Source organism: Rattus norvegicus, chromosome 2 (assembly GCF_036323735.1).
Source record: "Rattus norvegicus strain BN/NHsdMcwi chromosome 2, GRCr8, whole genome shotgun sequence".
Taxonomy (NCBI): Eukaryota; Metazoa; Chordata; class Mammalia; order Rodentia; family Muridae; genus Rattus; species Rattus norvegicus.
This window is the reverse complement of record NC_086020.1, coordinates 222,373,528-222,390,547: the sequence shown is the minus strand read 5'-3', so window position 1 is coordinate 222,390,547 and position 17,020 is coordinate 222,373,528. Positions and strand designations below refer to the sequence as shown.

The 17,020-nt window shown below is 45.8% G+C and overlaps 1 protein-coding gene and 1 long non-coding RNA gene across 13 annotated transcripts in view; one reads left to right on the top strand and one right to left on the bottom strand.

The window, feature by feature from the left end:
* Positions 1-17,020, bottom strand: part of Lef1 (lymphoid enhancer binding factor 1) — a 113,391-nt gene that overhangs the window by 63,384 nt on the left and 32,987 nt on the right. The gene's annotated exons all lie outside the window — the stretch shown is intronic.
* LOC120100943 (uncharacterized) lies at positions 3,202-4,467 on the top strand. 2 transcript variants are annotated; one of them, XR_005501302.1, is made up of 3 exons: positions 3,202-3,316; positions 3,611-3,786; positions 4,283-4,467. It is a non-coding gene; the product is annotated as an uncharacterized LOC120100943 (long non-coding RNA). The 2 variants fall into 2 exon arrangements; XR_005501301.1 differs by having other exon boundaries at positions 3,611-3,811.

Genomic DNA, 17,020 nt, shown 5'->3' with positions numbered 1-17,020 from the left:
TTGCTTCCATCAGACTGTCTGTGGCCGTGACTGTGGGGCATTTTCTTGGTTAGTGAATGATGTGGGAGGGCCCCGTGGGCTGCGGGTGGTGTCATCCCTGAGCAAGTGGTGGTCCTGGGTCTTATAAGAAAACAGACTGAGCAAACCAGGAGTGCAAGCCAGTAGTGTTCTCTCCTGGGTTCTGCTTCTGTGTCTTCCTTGAGCTCCTGGCTCCCTTCAACAGTGAACCTTATCTGGAAAAATGTTAATAACCTTTTCCTCCCTGAGCTGGATTTAGTCAGTGTTTTCTCCCAGCAGCAGAAACAAATAAGGACTCCTCTTTGTGGCTGACCACTTGGATGGGTCCTGTCACCATAGCACCTATGAGATTTGTCCAGATTCTGGGTAGCAATTTGCTTTACAATGTTTCAATGAATTTAAAAGGTGACCAGCTTCATGAGAAAGATAGTTGTAGATCTTCATGGAGAAAGATGGCCTAACAACCAGATCAAATTAGGAATAGAATCTTCTCGAGGCGCTTCAGAATCTAAGGGATAATCAACTCCGATCCCCCACCTCCAGAGGGACCAACAGAACTTGAGAAGCAAAAGTGACAGTGACCGGAAACAGCCCTAGAAGAGCCAACAAGGAACCTCCTTCTGAGATGGGTCTAGGATAAGATGTCCACCTCCGCCTTCAACTCCCCCATTTTCCTCCTGGATGTCTATAAAGCTGTGTAATTCCTAATGCTTTACACAAATTTATCTTCAGTCCTGCCGGCCAATATTTAAGAACAACACTTGCTGAGTGTTTCAGAGGCCTGAATATTGGCTGCTCAGGTGGCGTAGAGAGAGCATCGAGCAGGCTGGTGCAGTCTTCACAGACCCTTTGGGAGGAGAGGAGACGAAGGGGAAAGCAAGATGGCTGGCTCTCCTCCTTCTCAGTTCCCACAGAGACTCAGCCCCAGCTGTTCTTGATTCTTGATGAACAGGTGGGCGAAGGAAGCAAGGATGCTGGGGAGGACCACAGAGCAAGCGAGAAAGATGCTGGCCTACAAGAAAAGTCAAAGTGGACTCAGGCCTGTGCCTCACCAAGCTTCCAAAACATAGTGATCTGTGCTATGATGTTTTGACAGAGACAGATGGGACCCACGTGGTGATGGCAAGAGGTGTGGCTACAGAGCATGTGTTGGGGCGGAAAGCCACACCAGCCCCCAGTGTGACAAGCCCATACATAAAGAAAATGGATTGGTGTAAAGGTGAGAAGTGAGGGGCAAAGTCGGGGCACCCATCCTGCCACAACCACACAGCCTGCAGGCAAGGCTCACCCCAAACATCCTGTTTTGCTACACATCGCAGGCACCCCAAACCCAAGACTGCTTCCAGGGCTGTCAAAATACCAAACATCCGCGAGTAAGCTCTTGAGAACTTTCTGGTACTTTTTCAAAGCCAAGGATGGATCAAGCAAGGGGGCTGTGGCCCTGTTTGCAGGGCAGGGCAGGGCAGGACAGGGTCAGGGTGGGGGCAAGAGGCTGGTGGGCAGGAAGTTCTGCACAATCACCCATGAACCCGAGTGTCACCAGGCATCCACCAGGAACAATCACAGAGTCAAACCCAGAAGGACCCAAGACGGAAGTCCATTTGTGTTCTATTTTCAGCTATAAAGGTTTTAGCTCTGGACCCCAAACCCATTTAAAAAAAAATCCCACTCTTAAGACCAAGAATGAAAGGCAGCATGTAAGTTAAAAGCAGTGTGAGGGTGCCCCCCCCCCCAGTAAGGGAAGAACTTGGAAGCAGAGGTGGCTCTGGGGACTGGATGGGGACCTGAAGAGTAAAGAGGACAGGGGGACCCAGGAGAGACCCAGTTGACAGAACACAGGATAGGTAAAAGGGTCCAAAGAGGCCATGTCCGCTTACGGCACTTTTGAATGTAGTGTCCGCATTAATCTCCACTATGGCTGCACATTAAAAATCAAACAACAAAACAACAATAACAACAACAACACAACCCCAAACCTTCTAACTTCAACACTCCCCGCTGTGTTCCTGGAATTTTTTCTCCTCACTGAGCACCGTGCAGCTGTGGAGAAGCAAGGTAGCCTCTGGGGAAAAGATCAGCCTGGGGCTGAGCCCTTGGCTTCCCTTCTCAAGGCCCTGTTGCCCTAAGCTATGATCACCTCACCTTGGCTCAGTTTCTGAAGTGAGGACAGCCACTTCATCATGACACAGAGCTCGGCAGAGAAATCTCGAACCTGAGAGCAGGTGCTGGTTGGAGTGCAAGCACCCGCAGGGCCTCACGGGGAAGGGAGGGGTTACCTACCACAACTCCAAGCCCGAAAACCCCCGAGGCTTGAGCCTGTGAGCACGGGTGCCGCCATCAATTTGAGACAACCTTGTACAACTCATGGCCCCGCATCCTCTTCTCTTAAGAAATGAAAATTTCCACCTGAGACAATCTAGTTTCTCCCTTTAAAACCGAAAATTCAGCTGTTTCTTCTTAATTCATACAAAACACATAGAAAATCCTAATTTAAAAATCTTGGCAGTGCACTGAGGAAAAACGGCTTCAATAGAGAAAGAAACCTTTCTGATATGCCACGACTCCGTGTGTTCAATCGAACTGGCAAAGCTGTGAGGTTGGGTAGGAGAGGGTATCCCCTTGCAATTGCAGTCACGTGAGAGAGGGAGACTAGAGGCCCCCTGTTAGACCTGACTTCAAAACCAGACACTGCAATACTATTTTGAGGTGCCGTACATGTACATGTTTTTCCCTTGACTGTGTATTTTATCACCGGTTTTTTGATGGTCGCATTGTCTGACAGGCATCAGTGTCTTCCCAATACGATTTGACGATTCTCTCTCCAAAATACAACTGAAGCTTAGCTTTTTAATGGAGGCCCTCCAGCTTGAGGTTCTCCTCAGCTCGGCCCTGCCTGCACAGAGTGAGGTGCAAATCCAGCAGCCAGCTCAGGGTCACTCCAGGCACTTCGGAAAGGCCTGACCCTTCTCTAGGGCTTTGATCTAACCACCTCCTGCAGGGCTGTAAGTGGTGAGGGGGAGAGAAGCCGCTCAGACAAGAGCAGGAAGAACAGGGAGGAGGACCACAGCAGTGGGAAGGACCCTTCTCTGCATAGCCATACAAGGTCCTGGGAGGTTGACTCAGGCTGACCGGAAATGGCCAGCAAAGGTGGGGGGGGGGCGGGACAAAGACTGACAGACTGGGGGACAATGTTAGGTCACCTACCAACTCCTCATTTTAGAGATTCAGAGCACCAAGGTTTGGGAAGACAGCAAGACCTGAGGTGCCCTTGTGAAACACAACTTCATATTAGCAGACGGTAAGACCTACAATTACTGCCATTTGGGGAACCAGGAGTCAATCACCATGCAACTAATGTTTAATCCTCGTGACAACCCTTCTCAGTGCTTTGAGGCAGGAGGGTAATAAGCCTGAGACCCCACAGTTAGAGACAAGGAGGAATTAGGACCAATTTGAGTCCCACGGAAGAAGCCCATGCTCTGATCAGGCATAAGCAGGGAGGGTTATTTTTACCAGATAAACTCTGTAGCCTTTACTGCTGATTTCGGGTGGCAAAGAGTCAGTGCTTTCTCCTCTGGTCATCATTTCACAGTGCCCCCAGGCTCCTATCTGCTCAGGAGTGGCATCGGAATACTCAACCCGTAGTCACCCCCTTGTTCGAAGTGCTGGGAAACACCAGGGTGCCCATGGAACCGCCTCGGTGTGTCCACTGCCACAGCTGAACTAACCAACCAGCACAAAGATAAGACCACACAGCTGTCCATCCCTGTGAGGAGAGGCCTGGGGACTCCGTGTGAGTGTGAATGTGTGTGTGTGTGTGTGTGTGTGTGTGTGTGTGTGTGTGTGTGTGTGTGTGTGTGTGTGTGTCTGTGTCTGTGTCTGTGTCTGTGTCTAATTATAATGTTCTTCCTAGGATGATTAGCAGGTGGAAGGGGAAGGTTTCAAGTAGTTTGTTTACTTATTTTTTTTTAAGGCTCTTTCTCAGAATGAGTCATGTGCACAGTTTAGGCAAACAGCTGTGGCAGGCAAGACAAGGCCACAGCCACCTGCTCTGCGGGTAGGATGCACTCAATCTGTGTAGTTAATTAGATCAATCTTGACTCGTTTTCTTTAATGAGACACTGCCAAGCCAGTGTCTCACAACACCAGACCTGTTTTCCAGGTTACCTTCACCTGCCCCTCTCTCCGTCCAGCCCATCTATTCCTTGAGCTTTATTTTTGGGTGGAACAAAAATTGGTCATTATTTTTTTTTTCCAAACGCAGGTTTTCTGTGAAGACTTGACAGCTATACACCGTTGTGAAACAGCTCTCGAGCCCCAGCGCCGACTTTCTGACCAATACTCCAGCAACTCACACCAAAGAGGTGTGGAGGGGCAAACATTTACAGTGGGGGAATAAATGCTTGCCTTTCAGGCATGTTATCTACATAAAATTTGCTTTTAAAGTGTCTTAATATTCTGCTCCTCCTTTCCCGGGTGTAGGAATATGCGCTAAGGTGATTTTTCTCTGTCTTACTCTAACCTCTGAACTGGGTTCTGTAAGACTCTGGGGTCTAGAGGCCCAGAGGAAAGATGTGATTGCAACTCCCTCACACTGCCCAGGAGCCCAGATGTCAGGCCACAGAGCGCCCACCACACACTAGAGAGATACGTTAGTCTTCGTGTTAGAAGTCATTTGCTAAGTTTGTGCTTTGAGCCAAGATTTTATTCTTGGTGAGAAATGTATCCTTTAAAGCCAAAGGCCCCACTCGCTCAGTTTTGATAAGGAAGTCTACCAAGCAACTGAATACCCATATTCCATCTGTCAATCACTTTTACAAAAAACACTAGGCCCAGGTGTGTGTTTACCAGGACAATACAAGGACGTGTATTCGGGGGCCTGGCAACGTTAGTGGCTTTGTTACGTGACACAGTCCATGGTGATAGAGTTCCCTAGTATTCCCAGCGCTGGGGCCATGAATGGCACTCAGTCACCAGCGGTTTGGCCCGTCATTGCTTTCTTCACATCACTGCAAATGTCAACACTGAAGACTGAAGGGGGAAAGATGACATCTGATTGCTCTGGAGACAGCTTTGATCTCATGGGTCCTCCAAAACTCTCTCAGGGATCCCAGAAGTTCAGAGAGCAGACTTAGAGAATCCGTGTCCTAGAGTGAATCTGCTCACACTGGTCAGGCCTAGGCTTGAGAGAGGCCCTCACTTCTGAGAGGCCTTGAATTTGATACCTGGAAACACCTCCACAACCCCACACTCATATACCCTGACATACACATCACAAAAACAAACAGACACATGTACACACACACACACACACACACATCACAAAGACAATCAGATAGACACAAACTCACCACAAATAAATAAATAAATAAATAAATAAATAAATAAATAAATAAATAAATAAATAAAAGAACACAAGTTTTTATCCCCTCTCTTGACAAAAAAAAAAAAAAAAAAGGCCAAGACAGCGAAAGCACAAGCTGTCTGTGTTACAGGTTCTGGGCAGAGCCATCCCTTCCTTCCAGGTATTTTCTGGTCACGATTATCATAACCCCAGTAAGGTTATGAGGGACCAGCATCTATCAGCACAAAGGATGCTGCCATGGACCTGTGCTCACTCCCAGCCCCCGCCATTCCCTTTCATCAGGCAGATTTGGACTCCGGCTTTTCTCATTTGCCACACTAAACACAGAAGACTGCAAGTGTCCCTCCAAACATCCCCTGGTTGACCACTGGTTCTGACTCATAAATTATCATTCAGACCCGAATATTTGCTTTGACTTTGGGGACCCCTGGACAGTTTTCTTCATTGAGAAGGAGCTCTCATTGGTTGCTTTCTCCTTAATTAATGTCTCTGTGATCAGAGACTAGGATGGGCTGCAGTTAGTCCTTTGAAGTTTGGTAACACTTGACTCGTAGCCCAGTGTTTTATGTTCTGAACTATCTGAATGTAGCAACCCATATGATATATGTGGCTAAGCACACTAATGGTTGACATAACTAGTTTCATAGATAACATTTAGTGCGGGGGTGGGGGGGAAGCTTGGTGACTTATCTGCTACTAGTGAATTCAAGTTAAAATTCCTTACTAGAAAGTATACTTCTCTGTGTTTCCTCACGGCCCTGTCATTTACCTTGAAGCTCTGTTTATGCATGTGAAAACTCAGAACCACATTTTCCTGTGACTGATATTGCGGTTCTATCATGACTGCTTATCCTGGTTTACGAATACTTTCCAGACTGTAGGTTTTAGAATTGTCCTTTTAGTCTCTCCGTAGGCTATGCCTTTCCAGTTTCTAACCCATTTCATTAATTCACCTAAATCTAACCTGCTATTAAACCTCTCCACTCTAGTTTTTCTTAATTTTTTTCTCCAGTAGAATGGATTCTGTCTTTCAAATGTAGGTAGCCATTTCTATAAAGCTGCACTATCTGACCTGTAGCCCCGAATGTCTCTCCTGGTGTCCTCTCTCTGAAGCTTCCTGTATGTGATCACTTCCATACTGAGAGACAAGACAACCTGGATTTAAGATTTTGGTGTCTGACTCAGCCGAATGGGCCAATGGTGGCTATTGTGTGCTGCAATTTTTACCATGTCTTACCCATGAGCATCTTCTGATCAGTTTGTCTACAGATGTTCTTTGAGGCCTCCATGGGAGGTAGGTGCTTCTGGCAAAGACTTTTTCTTTTTCCTATATGCCAATGACCATCATCCAATTGGATGTTCCTTACAGACAATTAACAGGTTGAAGACTTTCATTCCTACTTAGTGATAATACCCATGAACTCAGAGCGTACATCTCAGCGAGGGTTGGCAGTAGTTACAGATCCCTGGATCACAGTCTTCCTCTTCAAGGTCCGGCGAATGTGTGACACACTTCCCTGGCAAAGCGTGTTTCCATCTAGTTCACCCCTGCCTAGTGGTTGGTAGGTAGTCTTGGGAGGCCCCACTTTCTGCTGGAGTTCATTTCTCATTGTTCCTGTTCCGTGTCTATTCTAAGCCTTCCCTTGGGTTATGCAAGACCCAAAAATGATGCTTGGCTCAACACATTCAGCCAGCATCAGCGTCCTTGGTCTGTCTGTCTGTCTGGTTACACCCTAAGCTCCTACTTCACTCCTCACTGGTCTCTCCGTGTCCTTTGCTTTCCTTTTGGCAGCCGTGGGATGCATTCAAAATGCACATCTTGAGAAAACAAGTTTGAGAAAACAGATTGGACATGTATAGTCATGTTTCTGTCTACATGAAACATATGTGCACATGTTGAGCACTTGTGTAAGTGTGTAATATGTGGACTATGTCTCCTGCTTTCAGTTCTTTTCTGCAGAATCTTGGCTTATCTTGTCTGCCGTGATGGTAGGACCACACACAACATTTTAAGGCACCCAGTACCAATTTTAAATTTAAAACTAATAAACCCACCATAAGCTAACTGTCTTGATTTAGTGCACATCAAACACTGTTTTGGAAAACTTTCTTTTTAAAACTAAGCTTTATTATTTAAAAAACTTACAAATAAGAAACACCACATACTAAATTGAACCAGACCCAAAGTCTATCTATCCATCTCTGAGAACTTACATTCTAAGGCTGTGGTGCTTCCTACTGGACTTCGTAATTTTAGGCATTTATCTGCCATCAAAACCAAAAACCCATGACAGAGTTAGAACTAGAGCACAACTATCTTTATATCCGCTTTCATAACCTATGACTGTTACCTGCATCGCTTCGTTTTTAGCATTTCTTATTCTTTTAGACCTTGAATTTATACTAAATCTGGCCACACAACCTTAGAAGGGAAAAAAGAAAAGTTGATCCTTCCCATGCAGAATTGAGCCAATAATAAATGTATATATGTAAACAAGTGTAAGTGCAGTGTATTGTGTTCTGGAAATGTAAAAAAGTAATCCTGGGGTTGGGGTAGAGCGCTTGCCTAGCAAGCGCAAGGCCATGGGTTCGGTCCCCAGCTCCGAAAAAGAAAAAAAAAAAAGTAATCCTGACCACTAAATATTATTTCAGAAGTGAAGTGACCTGTGCACAGCCACACAGTGGAATACATAACCAAGATGGAAAACCAGCTTTGCACGGTCTTACACACTCTTCTGTTACAATGGGCACAGGCACACATGCCTATGATCACACCACCTATGAGGACAGCTTTGGCTACAGAGAACCTCGTCTCAAAAGCAAGTGCTGATGGGAGGGCGCTCAAAAAAGGGAGCTCGTCATGGAGCACGGTGGGAGGAGAGAGCTGACTCCCGAAGGTTAAGTTGTCTGCTGGTTTCCATATGTGTATGCATACACACACACACACACACACACACACACACACACACACACACACGTATTAAATGTTTACAAAGCAGAAGAAAACTCAATCTGTTCCATCAGAGAAGTCACAAGAACTACTATGTAGTAATTGATGTTCTGCTCAATGTATTTTAAGAGAACCCTCAGAGGCAAAGAAATTCACTTCACAATTTCCGTATTTCCGAGGATGACAGACTGAGTACCTCATATTATATAACACTTTAGTGAAGGCTTGGGCAGTGGTTCTCAACCTGAAGGTCATGACCCCTTTGGAGCTATGGGGAAACACAGATATTGACATTATGGTTTGTAATAGTAGCAAAGTTCCGGGTATGAAGTAGTAATGGAATAATTTTATGGTGGGGGGGGGTGGTCATCATAACCTGCCACACTGTATTAAAGGGTCTTGGCATTAGGAAGGTGGAGAGCCACTGGTTTGGAGAGTGTACCTGGTCACTCAGATACTTCAACTTTTTCTTAGCATAACTCAATACAAAGAAGAAGAAGAAAAATCACACTCACTGGGACTGATAAAGGACATAAAAGATTTCACATCGTTTGGGGGATGGGGTCCTCTTTCACCACCAAATACTTTTGAAGATGAGTTTAGGGCTTTGTAGATTTTGACATTCTTTTATCTGCGAGCAGTAGGAACCTAGCTTCCATCCCAGATAGGCCAGACGTGCTCCATATACTGTAATGAAGCTGTAATGAGGGCAGTAAACTAGGGGAGCCATTGTTCTTGACCTATTAGACCTCACGTGAGCTGTCCACACAGAAGATTTCGTTCCTTCTGACTGAGAACAGGCAAACATCAGCATAGACAGGTGACGATCTCTCTCTACAAATACACCGAGTTTACTGGAATTCACTGCAGTAATCAGTTCAATGTAATTCAGCCAACAAAATGCTAGATCGTTGACGATGATAAGGTGACAGTTCTTTGACTTTTTTTTTCCTTCAATTTCCTACCATTGCAGGTAGGATGTTCACACATCTGTCTTAGAACACATTGTATCAACTAGAAGATATTTGTGTAAGATCAGTCGGTATATGTCAATTACATACATATTAGTATGTGTATGGCTTGGAGATATCACAGAAAAATAACCTGTTACATAACATCACCATATAAAGTTTTTACAAACATTTTTTAATGGTTTACTAGTAAACTTTAAGGGACTAGCACACAATATAGTGTAAGTGTAGTATGTGATATATATATATATATATATAAAATCAAAAAGTTAATAACTCATCAGAGTGTGAAGTTAACACTCAGATTTTGCATGACCAAAAGTCACAAACAAGAGCCATGCCGTCCAGTGGAACACACAAGCTCTCAGGCAGCATAAGTAGTAGCCACGATGATGGCTTTCCCAGTGAATAGTCCTACTGCATCCAGTGGCCGTCGTTAGGTTCAGATATGTGCTTCTATTTCCTCTGAGAACATAAAAGCCAATATTCATAAATTTGGCATATAAGAAGCCAACTCCAGGTTTTTTATAATACTGGGGAAGAGCTTCACAAGTAAGTGTAGCAACGTCAGGAAGCCTTTTAGCTGACTGTCAACCTCAGTGAGCAAACCATCTCCTGTCAGGCAGGTCCTAAGCAGGACCTGTGTGGCAGGATTGCGACAGGAAGTTTGGGGCCGTAACTCAGTGGTGGTTTCTTGTGTGGCCATCACCACAGAGACAAAGGCAAAGGGAATACACAGCTGAGAGGCAGCCCCTGTATTTATTGGAAGGCAAGCCATCGCCGTCCTCTTGATTATTATCTTATCACAGTTAATGTTTATTGGCTAAGAGTTAAAGGAGTGAAGGGTGAAGGGTGATCGGTTTGCTAGAGTGAAGAGGCCTAGTATGAATGACTAATTTTCTTTATTGATGCTGTAGCACAGATTGAAAAGCAAAAGGAGGAAAAGAAACTCAGAAAATGCCTATCATAAACGGTTGCTATAGCAATCAGAGGAATGCCTATCATACACGGTTGCTATAGCAATCAGAGGAATGCCTATCATAAACGGTTGCTATAGCAATCAGAGGACTATCACGACATAAGATGAAAGGGCATTTCCCAAGTCATGAGCAATTCTTGCTGCAGAAAAGAAAGCCAAAGAAACACCCAGCGTGCCCACTGGGTGCCAGCCTTACACACTCTTACACACTCTTTTCCATAACACATGATGCTGAACCGGACCTTCCCTCTGGGTCTCTGTCTGTCCATCTGTGTGTGTGTGTGTGTGTGTGTGTGTGTGTGTGTGTGTGTGTGTGTGTGTGTCTCACTCTCTCTTTCACCCCGACTTTCTAATGATACTTCTGGTCAGTTCCAGATATTTCTACTGTAAAATACACCAGTTAGTCCAGTACCTAGTCTGTATAAAACCTGTGTGTTGGCTAATCAACTAACAGAAATCACAGATCCCCCCCATTCCCAAGAAGCAAAGGCCGTTGCCTCAGTCTCCTTACCTCTGGTGTCCCCCCCCCCGCCCAAAAAAAACCCTGCAATGCCAAAAGAAAATTGTAATTTTAGGGGAAAAGAAATCACTAAATCATAGTTTCTCTGACCCTCGAAGTCCTACCGTTTCTAGAAAAGAGCAGCTGGCGGCTCATACTATGTATGGCTTGCATAGATTTTGCACGTTTTACCTTTAAAAAAAAGTTTTAAAAATAAAAAAAAAGTAGTTTACGAATGATAGAACAGCAAGAAAAATCAATCCAGGTCAAGCATGACTTCTTTTTAATTCTGAGAAAATTCTCAACAAAAATTCTCACGGGGATGCTCCACTTACCAAAACAACAAATAGACACTCTGTGGTTCTTTCCTTTATTTTAAATTGTCAACAGCAAAGTACTGAATAAGAATGAGGTCAGGCCTTATCATTGTAATTGTTTGGTAAAATGCGAATACGCTTACAGTATCTGTTAGCCAAAGCCGGGCAGACACTCGACATCGAGGCACATCTACCTGCTGACGTATACGTGGGTAATCACGTTAACCATACTATGCTCGCTGAACAACCTACTCCGTGTATCTGGTATCTGTTCAGGTATCCTGGCTAGCGTTGCTGCTTACTAAATGAGAAGCAGTCCATCTTTCATAGCTTCTCCTCCATAAAATACTCAGTTCAGATGATCACGCCTCCAGAGTGTTGCTTCATAATACTTCTCTTTGGATTTCAGAGTAAGCTAACATAACCCATTAAATTTATCCCTTCAGATGGGGACATTTGAGAAGAAGGGGTTCAGAATTGTTAAGCTTGTAGAAGAGGAAAGGGCTGGGGAGATGGAGCGATCAACAAAGTACTTATTCGCTCTGTAAGCATGACGACCTGAGTTTGGAGCCCTCCAACCTGCATAAAAGCTGGGTGCAGCAACCTTAGTACTGGGGAGATAAATGGACTGCCTAGAGCTTGCATTGACTGCACAGACAGACAGACAGACAGACAGACAGACACACACACACACACACACACACACACACACAGAGACGAGAGGGGGGGGCAAGCACAGGCCTTGTTTAATGAATGTTCTGAAACAGGTCTTGGGTTTAGGTAGATCTAGAAGGAAATTCAGACACAGGTTCAAGGTTCTGGATGCTGATCTACCTACCTCCACAATGATCTAATCAATCAAATGAGGAAGACAGTGTTAGACTAATGCACTGCCCACTGGGTCCCAGAAGAACTGACTCTGTATCCACAGGATGGGAAATGGAATCATTTGGCTGATAAGATCTAGTGCTGTGTCTCAATCTGGGCAAGACTCTGTGTCTAGGCCACTCTATGTCTGACCCCTCAAATCCAATCTGTACTTACTTCTCACAGCTTAGACTTCCCAACGGCCCCTCCTCCTTGGACCAATTATACTTCCTTCTTTTTCATTCTCTGTGCTTTGAGTGTTTCGTACTGCCCCACCCCACCCCTACACACAGCAGCCACACAGTATCGTAAACCTATCTTCCAAACTTTAAGACTCATAGATTGCTTCATGAAGAATACACAATGCGGGGTTGGGGATTCAGCTCAGTGGTAGAGAGCTTGCCTAGGAAGCACAAGGCCCTGGGTTCGGTCCCCAGCTCCGAAAAAAAGAACCAAAAAAGAAAAAAAAAAAAAAAAGAATACACAATGCTTGCTAAATTAGCCTGCACTGGGATGACCTGGACAGATTAGTAAAACGCCATTTCCAATCCTTGACCTGGAAGACCCGAGAAGGAGCTTCCTAAGCAGCTTCCGGGCACTTGAAGGACACACTCTGAGACCCATGATGAATAAGATCGGCTTCTGAACGGACGTTTATCAGACTTCCATTTAAACTTCACCATGACGATATCATCATGGGAGTCAAGGAATACATGTAAGGCGGTCGTGGGCTCCTGCACGGGGAGCCATTTTCCACAGTAGGGTGCTGGCTTATGCTCTCAGAATGGGCGGGGCTTTGGGTTCTGTCTCCAGAGTAACCTTCCTTGGAGCTTTTATCCCCCAACAATAAATAGTCTTTCAGATTAGTAACACAAGGCTGGAAGGGACCTTGAAGGTTCAGCTGCCGACACAATGACACAATGGCTCTTCCGGTACTGTTCTTAAGGAAAACTTCATAGGACTCCCAACGGTGAATGAATGGTCTGTGCCTGAACCCCGCCCCCTTGGAAATCCATCTCACTGTCTTGTCAATGGTGTGGCGGAAGTGTCCCTTAACGATACTGGTATTTGTCTTGTCAAGATGTCCATCTACCCAGTGCAGGCCCGTAACCTCTCACACTGGAAAAAAAAAATCACCTCAACTTATTTATCAACTGTGCCAAAGAAGTCTTCCCTAAAGACAGGGGTATTTCTCTTGTCAATATGTCCACCTACCTAGTGTGAACCCACAACGTCTAATCACACACCCTCAAGGGCCATTCATCACCTGACTTTAAAATCTCGTTTAGAAAAGTCACGTGACAAGCAAACTTTATAGTATATATTGCCCCTAAATTTAGTATATACAGTCCACTATATATAGTATATATAGTATATATAGTAGGGCTCGGAATACTTCTTTTGCAGTGAGGTGTGCGGGTCCTCACAATTAGTGGAATAAATAAATAAATGACTTCACATTGATTAGCATAGGATTTTTACCAAGAAATTTTAAAATCCTCAATTTCCGATTATCCGTCCACTGCAAGGTTACAAATAAAGGACCTTGGCCTGCTTCTGTTTTGCTCTCGGTGAAAACAATAATATAATTGCCTGCTTCTCCACAGGAGGGGTCCTGCACCTAGCTGGGATGGCTGTCACCATCCTCCCCTGCCATATCAATGAAAGAAGGCTAGGCCAAAGCTTGGAGCTTCATCCCAGTCAGCTTGGTTCAAATGCGTAGGGAAGCACAGAGCTGTTTGAACACTTCTAGGCAAGTGTGTGAGTCACTTGATGTGGTTACAAACATAGGGAAAGCATCTACCTGGCTACCACAGTGGCTGGGCAGATTACTGATTTACATGCACGTATCTTATCTTCACAGGGCTCTGGGAGGAGGAGGATGACGTCACTCTTTACAGGAGAAAATTAGGAGCCTGGGCAAGTGAAGTTGTTCAAAGGCATAGGCAAGCCGAAGGCTGATCCGGGATCCTGAACTTGAGCTGTCCCCTGTTCCCACTATCAGCCTGATACACGGTGGCTACAGAGGATGCAGATGCCCCACATGACAGGAGGAAGAGAATGACTGAGTGTGATCACTTGATCCAAAAAGACCCAAAGTGGCTAAGTATGACGGAGTGATGTGGAGAAGGCACACTTCAAGACAGATGGCCTGACACCACGAGGGAATGTGCTCAAACGCCAGCGTGGCAGACAAAGAGAAGCCTTCTAACAGCTGTCCCAGTTGCCAGGGGACCAGTAAGATTCTAAAAGGTCGCAACTGCATCAAGGGAACCCTAAATTCTCCATGAGGGAGGGACGCTCGACACCAGCCTTGCCCTGGAGAGAGTCAGATCAGGAAAGCCATGAGCAAGCCAAAGCCAGAGTGGCAAAGGGTTTGGAGCAAACATTAGTGACAGCGGCCTCCAGCTCACGCGGAGGGAGGACAGTGACTTGGAGTGGTTTTAGTGATGGCTCTAAAAATGCAGCCAGTGGTGAAGTAGGCTCCCCTGGTTGGAGGTAATGATGCCTGCCATGTTGGATTAGACTGTGTGTATCTTGTAGGCTTGAGGTGGGGGGTGCAGTAAGGCAATAACCCCCACTCTGTGGAGAGCCTGGACCAGCAGGAATGGAACTTGGGACCCTTGGGGGTGGGGCAAGTAGGCCTGCTGAGTGACACTTCAATGGGCTGCCTGCAGGAGGGAGGGTTCTAGGCAAGTGGAGACTTGTGGGTCACCTCCAGCCACCTCCTGTTGGTAATTACCCCACTCCTTCAGTCCTTCAGGGGATGACCTGCTTGGAGTCTCTGGTGGTGGTTCCTTCCTCTACTCTCCTCCACCCCCCAACCCCCCCACCCCACACCCCACCCCGTCGGCTGGCTCTAAGGAACCTTTATATTTTGGCTCCACTCCCTTCTTGAACCCTGCCCAGATGGGAACATACATCAAACAGTGTAATTAAAAATCCTCGAAGCCAACTTTGTCTAACTCAGCCTAAGGAAAGTTGTTCATGAAATGGCCAAACTGGTCAAATGAACACAAACTGGCCTCCGTTTGCCTGGAAGCAACACAAACGCTCAGAGCAAGGTGGGGTGCGGTGCACAGAGTGAATCCTCCAGATGCTGGGTTTCACATAGGAAAAGCCAGGTCAACAAGAACAGGGGAAGATTCTGAGTTTAAATGCAGAAGGATTTTGAGACTATTGTAGTAAAAGTTTTAAGTTAGGAATCCAAAATCATCTTTTCTGATACAGAAGCCAGCACGTGTGTACCATAGAGAAGTCTCACCTGTTAAATCTCTATTTGATACTGGCTTTTTCTAATCAATGTGTAAACTAATCTCTACTTTGTCCTCCTGAAAAGTCTCCCAGACTTTAAAAATAAGTCCCCGGGCTATTCCATCAGGCATTCGAAAGGCAAAGCAAAGGATGGAGGTGGGTGGGTTTCCAGCTTTCCCCCCCAAAACCATGTATGCTCTGTGTAGCCTGTTGGCAGCTCAAGTACTTCTAACGAAACAGCATCCACCTCAAATTTCCTCCATAAGACAGCATTAGGTCCCTGGCTATAGAACAGTAATTCCAGATTTGAATGCCCTGTCCACATTAGAAAAGCTGTGCAGCACATGCTGTGCAGTACACATGTGCAGTACACACGCTGCAGTACACATGTGCAGTACACACGCTGCAGTACACATGTGCAGTACACACGCTGTGCAGTACACATGTGCAGTACACACGCTGTGCAGTACACATGTGCAGTACACACGCTGTGCAGTACACATGTGCAGTACACACGCTGCAGTACACATGTGCAGTACACACGCTGCAGTACACATGTGCAGTACACACGCTGTGCAGTACACATGTGCAGTACACACGCTGTGCAGTACACATGTGCAGTACACACGCTGCAGTACACATGTGCAGTACACACGCTGTGCAGTACACATGTGCAGTACACATGCTGTACAATACACATGTGCAGTACACACGCTGTGCAGTACACATGTGCAGTACACACGCTGTGCAGTACACATGTGCAGTACACATGCTGTACAATACACATGTGCAGTACACACGCTGCAGTACACATGTGCAGTACACACGCTGTGCAGTACACATGTGCAGTAAACATGCTGTACAATACACATGTGCAGTACACACGCTGCAGTACACATGTGCAGTACACACGCTGTGCAGTACACATGTGCAGTACACACGCTGTGCAGTACACATGTGCAGTACACATGCTGTGCAGTACACATGTGCAGTACACACGCTGTGCAGTACACATGTGCAGTACACACGCTGCAGTACACATGTGCAGTACACACGCTGTGCAGTACACATGTGCAGTACACACGCTGTGCAGTACACATGTGCAGTACACAGGATGTGCCGTATACTCACTGTACAGTACACATGATGTGCAGTACACATGTGCAATACACAGGATGTGCCGTATACTCACTGTACAGTACACATGATGTGCAGTACACATGTGCAGTACACACGCTGTGCAGTACACATGTGCAGTACACACGCTGTGCAGTACACATGTGCAGTACACATGCTGTGCAGTACACAATTGCAGTACACACGCTGTGCAGTACACATGTGCAGTACACAGGATGTGCCGTATACTCACTGTACAGTACACATGATGTGCAGTACACATGTGCAGTACACACGCTGTGCAGTACACATGTGCAGTACACACGCTGTGCAGTACACATGTGCAGTACACATGCTGTGCAGTACACAATTGCAGTACACACGCTGTGCAGTACACATGTGCAGTACACAGGATGTGCCGTATACTCACTGTACAGTACACATGATATACAGTACACATGTGCAGTGCACATGCTATACAGTATACATGCTGTGCAGTACAAACTGTGCCGTACACAGGATGTGCCATATACACACTGTACAGTACACACGCTATGCAGGACACGTCAACAGTTCCGGAAGTCAGCCTCTTCTGGGTCTTGCAATAACAAGTCCAGTATCATGGTTTATATGTTGCATACAGAGAACAACTTAATTCTTAGTGTGCATGAATAATAACTTTT